This window comes from Erpetoichthys calabaricus, chromosome 15 (genome assembly GCF_900747795.2).
Source record: "Erpetoichthys calabaricus chromosome 15, fErpCal1.3, whole genome shotgun sequence".
NCBI lineage: Eukaryota > Metazoa > Chordata > Cladistia > Polypteriformes > Polypteridae > Erpetoichthys > Erpetoichthys calabaricus.
In genome coordinates this window covers 80,710,160-80,722,444 of record NC_041408.2, presented here as the reverse complement: position 1 = coordinate 80,722,444, position 12,285 = coordinate 80,710,160, and the positions used below count along the sequence as shown (strand labels likewise).

At 33.0% G+C, this 12,285-nt stretch overlaps 1 protein-coding gene across 1 annotated transcript in view; it reads right to left on the bottom strand.

The window, feature by feature from the left end:
* Nucleotides 1-12,285, bottom strand: part of tjap1 (tight junction associated protein 1 (peripheral)) — a 100,468-nt gene that overhangs the window by 48,073 nt on the left and 40,110 nt on the right. Inside the window, exon 2 of the mRNA XM_028820154.2 lies at nt 3,453-3,566. The gene's annotated coding sequence lies outside the window, so the exon portion shown is untranslated. The remainder of the gene's footprint in view (nt 1-3,452; nt 3,567-12,285) is intronic.

The following is a 12,285-nucleotide window of genomic DNA, read 5'->3' as shown; positions in this document are numbered from 1 at the left end:
CTGAGTTGTTTCATTTAAAATTCATTGTGCTAATGTACAGAACCAAAATTAGAAAAAAGTCGTCTTTGTCCAAATATTTATGGACCTAACTGTATATGCCTGCTTATTAAGCAAAACACTTTCAATACTGCCAGAAAATTTTGCATTTATATTAATTGCATAAAATCAGAACAAACAAGTACTTTTAACTAAAAAAAAACAACTGTATGGCTTCCAAAACAATACTCACACTGAAACCCACAACAATGTAATAGACAGTTTTCATACACTGCATAGGTAAACCTATTTTTGCTTAATAATATCATTGTTATTAGTGCTACAGATGGATGAAGTTCATGTATTTAGTGCCTATTGTATGACACAATATAAAGCAAATCATACACAGAAAAGATCAGTCCATTTTTGGTATTTGCTACTTATCGTAGTTTATATTCCTTAAAAGCTGTCACACTTTGCCTTAATAACATAACTCAGTAGTTTTTTCCAGACATCTGCAGCCTTTTGTATGAAATAGCACTTTTTGGTTTCCAACAACATTAAGCAGACTGGAGAAAAAAAAATTGTATCTTATAGCTAACATTTATCATACTGTTCAACAGAGAACTTCACACAGAAGCAGCAACAACATAATGAAATGGAAAATGTAGATTCCTAAAACTAAAGAAACATTCTCATACTCAAGTCTAAGTAGTTTTTCTAAATAAGGAAAAATATACTGACTCACTACATTAGTAGGTACACCTCAGTAATCATACGTTGACTGCATTTTCCCTCAAAGCAGCCTTAATTTCTTAATGTTGATAAAGTGTGACTCATATCTATTAGAGACCTATGTCAACTCCAATATATGCCAGACAAGTACCACATTAGCTGGTCTTGGATAAAAACTCAAAACTAGGTCATCTGAAAAATGACTTGTTTTAATTAAGATCTGTTAATGTAATAGAGGTGGAAGAACTGAAATACCCTCTTGCCATGAAATATTACCATATTTTAAAGCCAGTTCACACATTTATTGTTGCAATGAAGGAATGAAAATGATGAGCAGAAACTTTCAAGATAATCCATACCATTCAAAGTCATTCTGCTCATATCAATATTCCTAATATTTGCTTTAAAAAGCCATAAGCTTCATATCATAACACTGTCATTACCAGCCTACATTATTTACACTTGGCACTCATGTTTTTTTCCCCATATTTGTTCCCCTAATCAGTGTTAATTAGCAGCTTCAGCAGACCTGCATCCACTAAACAGTGTCATCTCCAGACAGAAGAGCAGCTTCAGCGACAGACTGCTGTCACTGTCTTGCTCCACTGACAGACTGAGAAGATCATTCCTCCCCCAAACTATGCGACTCTTCAATTCCACCCGGGGGGATAAACGTTAACATTATACAAAGTTATTGTCTGTTTTTTACCTGCATTATTATCAATCTTTAATTTAATATTGTTTTTTGTATCAGTATGCCTCTGCTGGAGAATGTGAATTTCCCCTTGGGATTAATAAAGTATCTATCTATTGCGTTTTCTCTGGGTTTTTTTTTAGTCCTACGGGGATGTGATTGTATATTCCTTATCACACTATAACTGCATACGCTTGTTTTTGCAGACAGTCATGGAACCTGGGTCTTCTGTTACCTTACCTCATCTGTGACAGAAGTTCTGAGCCTAATCTAGCTCAAGACATTTTGCATTCTTTAAACAATACTGCTACATTCAGCTTTTGGCGGACTAACTGTAGCTTGTTTGCTATTCCACGTATGTAGTGGAAGGCTTTGGAAACGCATTAAATAAGTGATCTATTTATAGATGAGCAAAGAATGCCTATTAGTTGGTTGTTTTGGGCAGTTCTCAATACATCTATAACACTACTATGGTTTAAAAAGGTTAGCAACAGTTTTCTAACTGAACAGTTCATCCAAAGCCACAACAATTTACACTGTCTGCTGCCTGATGCTGTCACTAGCTGAACAGTCAATTAAGTGGGAAGAACAGGATATACTTATTAGATGGCCATGGAATATATACAGGTGTAAATATCAACAAGTGAATGGGAAAATGTAAAATATATACACTAACAAAATGCTGTGTATATATTCACAAAAAATGGTACTTAGCATATAACCTTAAAGGCTAGACTCTTAGTAAAGCTACACTCTAATGGGTGTGTAGAGATCCGTCAAGGTTTATCTTTTCTCAGCTTTCAACAACAGTATTCATTGAGGACAAAGTAGGCACCTTAAGCAATAGAAAAAATAAATCCTCATGATGAAATTAGTTTGCGTCTCACTCAATTAAATCTTGAATAATAAATGTGAATACTGATTATGGTACTGCTTAACATGCTGTATTTGCTGTATTACTGGAGTTTGAGTGTATACAAAAAATTTTAAAGGATAGTAAATCTTCAACATTCAAAATGTATGAGCTAATGTGCTTGTGTTGAAAATACAGACAAGAGAAACAAGAAAAAAAGGTAAAAAATACACTTTTAAAAAACTGAGATGATAGTGTGTCCCTGGATATGTTCCATAAAAATATTTGTGTTAAATAAAAAGATAATATTCAATTAAGAAAGGTTTACATTTATAATGCACTATTTATGAAGACATATAATTAATTGGATTAAGAGTATTTTGAATCACTGTTAATACTATTTAAATCCACCTAGATTCACATTTTCTTGATCACTACAAAAGTGGATGCAATGAAAAAACAGTGCAGTATCTGACTCCAGCTCGTCTCAGCATAATTGGCACTCTCTTGTAATTATTACTACTAAAATTAAGATTTATACTCAAGTACTTTACCTTTTATTTGAATTACATTTTAATAAATATTTCAATTTAATTTTGTAGTATTTTATATTCTTTGTATAACCCCTTGTGATGATGCTCCACGTAATTGGTGCTATAAAAATACTGATAATGTATTAAAAAATACAAAAAGAAACCTCATCAAGCTTTAATATTTCTTATTCTAAACATCATTCCATTTCTACATTTATTTTCTAAACTTGCTGCCCATCTGAGACAGTAACATTTTATTCTAAGTAATTAATACAAAAGTTATGTTAAAAAATAGAAATATAAAATTAGCTTCACTGAAAAGGCAACTGTCTAGTTCTTGTTACCAATATTTTAAACTGAAAAGATAATAAAACAACAAAAAATAAACATTATTAACATTAATATGCAAAGAGGACTCCTTACTAAATGTGGTATCCAACACTATTTTCTTCCTAGAGTAAAACTAGTTCCTTCTATTTCAGTAGCACAAGTTTGACAAGTAATAGTGCTAAAATACATAATATAAATAGAAGATACCCTTCTTCCAATTACAAATCTATCAAAAATATTTGTGTGCACCGAGATAAACAATTTTGCAATGTGTATTTATTATCTTCTGGATCTGAAGATGAAAACAGGATAAAGAAAAAAAATATCTCACCTGTTTAACCAAGCATGTTGCTGGGTACATTCCTCCTTGTTAATGACTGTATGCAACCCAATACATGTTATACAGTCTTCTGCTTCTGGCATGTGACCTCAAGTTACTGATAACCTGAAATACAAGGAGATAACAAAACAGTGAGAACAAAGTCAGTTTCCCTGTTAATCAAAAGGAGGTAGAGATAATTTGAGAAAAATCAAAAATAAATGCAATCCCTCTTAACAGGAGGCAGATAAATGAGGCAAATAGACACTGCTTATACATTTAACTTCTGAACATTAACAGAGAAAACAGCCAGTGCCAACAGATTAAAAATACATGCTCTGACGTCAACATTAAGTTCTCAAATGCAAAGCTGGATAAAAACGTGAAGAAATTAAGGCTATATGACTTTAAAAAAAAATAAAGTTATCACTAAAATTTGGTGTTCAAAGTGCAGGAGTTTCTAGGAACCAGTTTGAGCACAAAAATATAAGATAGATAAACAAGCACTGAACATAGTGTGCTTCTAAAATTAATAAAGAAAACACAAAACAGGAATCTATTCAAAACCCAATAAAGAATTTATTACTATATAATGGGAGACAAATAAGATCTGCAGTTTGAGGCACAGACAAAGAGCTTGCTTAAGTGCTTAAAATAATGAAACTACGCTGGGAGTAGTGGGTGCCAGGTCTATATCCAAGCCTAAATTAACATTCCAACATACTTGTAAAAATACCAGTTTTCCTGTTCACAATATCTTTGGCATTCACATGGCCTATTTTAATATTTTGTAATGCCTACTTAAATCTCTGTTTAACCTTCCCCTTTCTAGGCATAAAACATTAATCTTCTAAAACTATAATTCTTAAGTATCCAAATATTCATTCCATTTCACATATAAATTCTAAACTCTGCTGGATCGATGTTTTCACATAAAATTCTGCAACCGAGAATCAACACTATACAACGCTCAAGAATGTTAAATACATAAGACGTACACAATCCTAACAACCACCAGGTGTGGAATGAGCCCAGCAACTGTGTTACAGCAGGGAAGAGAGCTATGTATTTAAGAAGGCCTATGGCATATTTCATAATGTTTAACAGTCTAAACACCAGATACTCAAATCTAAAATGAGCCTGTCACCACAATTCAATTAATAAAAATATAATCTCACAAAATACACAAGGGATTTAGCCAATGTAAGAATTTTTTTTTCTATAGAGCACTCAGTTCTGACATTACACAAGACCATGTAATAAGCCACATATTCTGAAGCTCTGAGCACTAAGCTTTCTAAAGTAATATTCATTTAGCCTTTTGTAAAGCACTGACACAGTTCACCTTGCCTACAATTATAGAAATGGCATAATGCACTGCAAAAATTTAAAAGAACATGGGGCTCAGCGTTTTACAGTACAGCATTAAACTGGAAAGCACAACCTATTAAGCAGTAATTGTACTATTCCTCAGGCAAGTAATAAAAAATCTGGCTGAACTCCAAGCAGGTACACAACACACAGCATAACTACCTAGCCCCTCTGATGCTTCTTGCCTAATAAAGCATAGGTTGTACAACTTGAGCATTTACAGATCCATATGACATTACTGGAAATGTAGGATTAAAATTAAACACAAACTGTAGCATCTTATATCATTGGATGTTAGAGATTACATGAAGTGCATGTTGGGCTCTTAGTAAATTGTCTAGAATACTCACACCTCCTGATCCAGAGGTTTAAAGCTATACTATTGAAGCAGACACTAACTGCTACACATTCTGAAATACAGATCATTGAAAAATTCAAAGCACTTTTTAATTTCAAAATAAATGATGGTTAATGATGAAACGCTGAAACGTTAATACAGGTAATCAAATCTACAATGGGGAACATGAGCAATGAAAGTTTTTAGTTTTTTTTTCTTCCTGTGTCATTTTAAACATTAAGCCAGCTTCTATCATAGAAAAGGTAGAGAAAGAAGTAATGGCCGTGTCTACATCACATTTTGGTACCATTCACACTTCCTTCTTTTTCAGTCAGTATTAATAATCCTCAAAACACAAGATAGAACTTGCAGAAAATGACACTTGGCCGAATTGTGGATTGACACTGTTTGGGGAGTAGGGGAAACAATAAATTTGCATCATGCAAATCATTACACAATAGCACTTTAAAGAAATGTACTGTATTTAATTTAAATATGATGTATTATGTTTTTAAATTTTAAAGCCCACATAAATATTCTGTGACTACACTACTTGATGGCCTGTTTACTCTGCAGACTAATCATTTATTGGACAGCCAATTATACATAGAAAGAAATTAATTTATGTGAAAAGTCCACTCTTAATGAAATGTTAGTTACTGAAGTTAATATATTATTAATCAAGTACAAAACAAAGCTAAAGAAAAAAACCTTCCTTTAATTTTAACATTTTTCACCAGTCTGACAATTTTGCTGTTAACAACAAATCTTCATCAACCTGTTTTTAAATACAAATGACTTTATTGGGCACTTTTCTTGTTTATTTGCATCAGCAAAAGAAAAGATGCTCAAAACATTTAGTTATACTGGACGCACAAACTAAGAAGTACAGATACAGATTTTTTTAGTCTGTACATGTACACCCAATGCAAAGACCAACAGAAATGCATTAAATCTACAATGCTCATAATTTCCATTCCAAAATGAGAATCTAATTGCAGAGGATAATACTGGGTCTCTAGCTTTATCCCTTACTTCAATTATAGCTACATGGTTCCTATTTGCATTAAGCATTTGAAATCTGACCACCTTTAGGATTTGCTACTTGAACTATAAGGCAACTTGACATTTGAAATGCTGAAATAATGTGTGTAATTGCTTTTTTCTCAAATTACTGAAGATACAGTTCTCGCAGGAATTATTGTGGCACAGTGGTTAGCACCAATCCTTCATTGGCAAAATCAAATTTAAGCCTTGTCAGTCCTAGAGTTTAAACATTTCATCTGTGTCAACATGTTGTTTCTCCAGGCATTTCTCTAACATACCGTAAGGATTTGCAAGTTAATAATAATAATTAATTCTTTACATTTATATAGTGCTTTTCTCACTAGTGCTCTCCACATCGGGCAGTACTCAGGACGCAAACCCATGATCTCCTTACTGCAAGTCAGTAGCACTACCACAGCACCACCTGCTTTAGGTTAACTACCAATTCTAACCTGCACATGCGAGTGTTCATTGATGTGCCTGTGAAAGACTAATGGCCTATCCAAGTTAGATTTTAACATCTCTGGTAGAAACCAAAGAACTTTGGTAAACATTTTTTATAATGAATCAGAAATGTGTAACAGCAGCTAAAAATTGGCATATAGAAAATTTTTGCATGTTTTTATTGCATTCTGGCAAGCACTAGAAGGTCACAGTGATCAGACTATACCCCTAGAATGTCTACTAGAATGATAAGCAGGTTTTGCAAATTATTCTATACTTCATGCTTATATAGATGGTTGGGAGGTGGAGTTTCATATGTGCAGCATGCGTTGCTCCATTTCTACATTCTTGCTGTGCACACACACACACACACACACTAACTCACTCTGTTTGGATGGAAGCAGCAGTATTTCAAACACAAAGTGGGCTTGAAAATGGCTTTTGAAATGTGGCTGATTTGGTTTCTTATTGCCTTTTTAGCCCTAGAGCCTCATTTCAACTTGTGAAAAAGGCAACCTGTGGTGAATTGCTTCCCATCTATATAGTCTTTCATATTTCAAGTACATATTTGCACATAAAATAATTATATAGGTGATGCACAGAACTAACATTACTGCTTACCAAACATTTAATGTAAAAGAATAAATAAATTAAAAGAAATAAGTAATTGTGATATCAGATTCCACACTGCTTTGCTACACCTTTCAGGATTTATGTACAATTACCTGGAACTGCATATGTAAATGCCAGTGATAAGTGAACCCCATAGAGTTCATTTCACCATGGGTTCAGTGAAACTGCAGAATGTTCAGGATCTTCCCCAAACTCCACAAGATGTGTTAAACTTAACAGAAAAGGAGGAAATGCATGGATAATTAGCCATGTAATGCAGATAGGAGATAAAGTGCAGGTATTAGTGTTGTATATTATGAGCACTACCACCAAAAAAAAAACAAACTTTTCTCTTATTTATGCATGCAGCTGAATCGGATTGTGACATTATGAATAAGGAAAGCAGATCAAGCAGCAAACTTAAAGTATGCATGCATGATGCAATGCTGATACAGCTGTGTGATGTAATGCTGGCCTTGCAAGGCATCATGTGGCTCTAAGGAAAAAATATGCACCTGAACTGACCATAAGGCAAATTTCCTGGAAAATATTTGTCAAGGTTAATGAAATACAAGATATAATGTGCAAGGTTAATGAAATAAATCAGCAAGGTATGTATGTATCATATCTGTGTTTTGAAATAGAGGAAAGAAAACAAAGTGCAAATCACAATGCAAATACAACATAGCCAAAAGGAGATTGTTACTGATAATGACAGAATGCAAATACAATGTTTTTTTTTTTTTTTTTTTTTTAATTATGTTCAAATGCAGGGTGGTGGCAGCGCAGAGTTTCATTTTCATAACAGTGAAAGGAAATAGAAAAAAGTCACTTCCTTCCACATGGTGTTTGTGTGATGCTGTTTCGGGAACACAGGAATGTATTAATACGCTTAACTGACAAATGAGAATGAACATGTTACTGATTGCTTATAAGACTTGCACCTTTATATATTTTCATTTGTCCCATTACGTGTTAGTGTTTCTTGTAATCACAGAGTACTGATTCAATATATAGAAGGAAAAGTCTATACTGATCATGTAAGCAAATAATCACAATTTCATGTTTTCTATGAAAGGATTTGAAAAGAAAAATTACTCAAACCTCCACTGAGTACTCATTTTGTAATGCAGTATTAAAATTGAAACTATTCAACTACAAATTATTTTTTTCCCCACCATTCATTGATGATTTTTAATTATGCTAAGATTGAGCACATACATGTACTACATCTACAGCTTTCACAATAAATGCTAAAATGATCTAGCTGAAAAATAAGCTCACCGTTTGAGGAGTATTTTATTATGTCTGTCTCTAGAATGTTTTTTTTTTTTTTTTAAAAGAGGACTGGGTTGCTTCACAAAAGAGAGGCCATTGCAAGGCTTTTGCAAGAATATCCATATTCAGCACAAAAGAAATTACATACACCATAAAAGTTATTCTATATTTACAACATTCCTATTGCATGTAGCTTTTAAATGAAATGCTTTTAGTACCAAAATATATAAATATATACAGTATTATACATTGTGTTCTTCATACAACAAATTAATGGTGAAAACTGAAGAGCTAAAATGCATGTATTTCATGAAAGGATTAGCAAAATAAAAAAAACAGAATCAAAAAGAAAAAAATAGGGGGAAAAAAGAAAAAGAAATAGTACTCAAACATTATTTGGACACTCACTATGTATTGTAGTGTTAAATCTGAAACTTTTAACCAGCAAATACATTTTTCTATTTCATTCATAGTTTTAATCAGGCTAAAAATGAGCGCATGCACTACATCTACAGTTTTCACACCAGATGCTAAACTGTTAACATAAGTAAACAGTTTGTGTGTTTTGTTAGTATTTTCTGAGAGGTTTAGAAATTATTATTAAACGCAGACAATATTTAATGCACAGTTGTATAATATACACAACAGAAAGGAAGGGGAAATTAAGTATTCTATTTTTTCCACACCTCTCTTATACATACATTATGCATGTTGAAATCTAAAAAAAATAATGTGCTTTGGCTTAATAGGGTGTGAAATTTATCATGTAAGTATGTGCAAAAAGTTCAGAGAGGCTAATCATATCAAAGTAGACAGCCACTATTCTTTTACATGTATTATTAACTTGGGAAAGATTAAGAATGGTTCATATTTATTAAGATCACAAACACAATTAAAAAGACAAATAATAAAATTAAAATTATAATGTCAAAAGTGTTCAAAATAAATCAAGTGAAGTTATATTTCAAACTTTATAATGTGCTGGTGAGACCACATCTGGAGCACAGTGGGACTAAATTGTCTCATGCAGAAAAGAAAGAAAGCAGGAGCCCTCAAAGATGTGTAGAAAAGAGCAACCAAATAAATACCTGGATGAACTTGGATGTCATGCTGCGATATCTGAACAGCAATAGTCAACATTCACATCTCAATTGCACTAAACAAAAGAAATCACCCAAAATCATTTATTCCATTCAATCATAAATCGCTCAAAAATCCTAATGAAAATTAATGGATTGTGAATTGAAGTCAAATCAGCTCCATATTTTACACAAAGTAATAGGAATCTGAAACAAATTTGAATTTGAAAAAGAGATCTTGACATTCTTTTAAAAAATATGTGAATGAGTGCCTACCTATTTAAATGAACAGGACAGACTGTTTTTAATCTAGGTTATCCAGGACTATTATTTAATAACTAATAAAAACCTGGCAATAATTATGGCAACAAGACAACCACAATTGATCAACCTTAAAAAGTCATTTCACTGATACCAGTTTAGGGAAAAAGTTTAAAGGTGAATTAAATTCATTACATTAGCTGCATGCCTAGTAAGAAAACATATGTAAGTGAAAGATGAGAAGCACTGTCCCACCTGTGTCTTAGAAAAATAAATTATTCAAAAGCTGCCCTGTGGATCAAACACACTACTGATTTGGCAGAGATCAAAATACAGCTTACTGTATGTGGGAGGCAGTTCATTAAGCAACATCAGGAAAAACCAGTCATTTTTATTTATAAAAAAACATTTCTGTTACTATGTACTAATGTAACCATACTAAGAAATAAATGTCTTCATTTAAAGTCCAAATAAGCAGCCTAGAATACACACACCTTAAAACTAGCTAGACCAACCTTTAACATGTTAAGACATGCTGAAGAATGAATGCTGCTGAAATAAATTAGCCACAGCACCCTGATTTTTTTTTCCAAATAATAGACCACAAATGCAAGTATGACCTAATTTTATTCTCACCTTGTAAGGTGCATTGAGTAACGGAATAAGCCAAATAAAAAGGTCATAAATAGTGAAGTACTGATTACTGAAGCAGCTAAAGATTTTAGTGGTAGGGTTTAGCTATTTATTCAAGAAAAAGTAATTTTACACCACGTATTACCAATTTAAAGTTGGGCTTTACAATATTGTGAACACAAAAAGTTGCAAGATACTTTCAGCACAAAAGCAGCAACAACCTGCAGAGACCAGTGCTTAACATACAATATCCAACTAAAACAGAGGTTCTCAATCACAGTCCTGGAGGGCCACAGTGGCTGCAGGTTTTTGCTCCAACCCAATTGCTTAATAAGAGGCCCTTATTGCTCAAGTAACACTTCTGCTTCACTTTAGTTGCCTTGCTTGTTAAGATTTTGAACCCTTATTGCTTATTTTAGTCTTAATTGCTCCTAATTAGCAATAACATGAAAATGACAAAAGAGAGCGGCATTTCTCCATTTAGCTTGTTACCATTTACACCTGTGTATATTTATCATGCACTATTGGGTTTAATTAAATACTTGGAAGGAAAGTGAAGAGAAAAAAGTGAAGGACTGAGAATTACTCCTCCATTTTAGCCTTTAAATCATTTGGATGAAATCCTTAGAAAGGGGAAGAAAATCTAGGATATGAGAATGAGTGGACATAGCAGAGTTAAAGCACTAACAAGCCAGGAAATTAAATTATTCGCAAGGATTGCTTTCTAATTAAGAAACCAGGTTAGAACAAAAACCTGCAGCCATTGTGGCCCTCCAGGACTGGGATTGAGGACCCCTGAACTAAAATGATGTTTAGGGATTGGTCCGAGAACCAAGCTCTTCAGCTCCAAACTTACTTCATTTAAGGGACACATCTGTTCCATAAGCTATCAAACTACTGTAGCACAACAGTAAATGAATATCAATGACATTTAATTAAATGTTGATATAGTACTTTTTTTGGCACTTTTACTACCAATTGAATACTGTAAACATTTTTGTTCTCTGAAGCAATATCATGTACTTTTCCTTTAAGGGATAATAAAATTATAAAATACGGTAAGTGAAATAAAGAGGTTTCAGACTAAATACCACTGAACAAAGTCTAGATAATTGCTGCTGAAGTAATACGCCAATCCTGAAAGACAAATAAACGTATTACTAATATAGGCCTTTATTTAAGAGCTTCTTTTAATATTGTAATAGCATGTTACTACGTTCATACTGCATATTTTATAAAGGCTATATCTGGAGGTGGCTTTAATGGCATGTCAATGTGCTAAAAGCTAAGGCAAGCATAAAAACTGTAACAGTAGGAGTACCTAAAAAAATGACAGTATGAAGCATGAATGTATCAAAGGTTAATCAGAAGAATTGTGCTACTATACTCTATATATCGGTACTTGTGTAGAGGTTTTCTTTCTATGCCACATCTTTGAAATGCACACTTTCTGACTTTAGACCACAGAAAATGCAGCAATACATGATTTAAATTTTATCTTAAAGTGTAAAAGGGCAGAAAAGTAACATAACCAAAGAAAGAATATAGAACATGATTTAAATCCCGATTCATAATTGCTGGAATTACTTGGTTTACTCACTGTATCTTTCTTAAAAAGAAAAAGAAAAACAGGATGCCATACACCCCAAAAGAGGGCTCAAATGCTAATACATTTTTTGAGCTTTATTCAAAGGCTTAAGCATCTTCTTTAAGACTGAAATGACTACTTACAACAGTCCAATTCTAAGACATATACAGTAGATGTATTGTGCAAAGTGCAGAT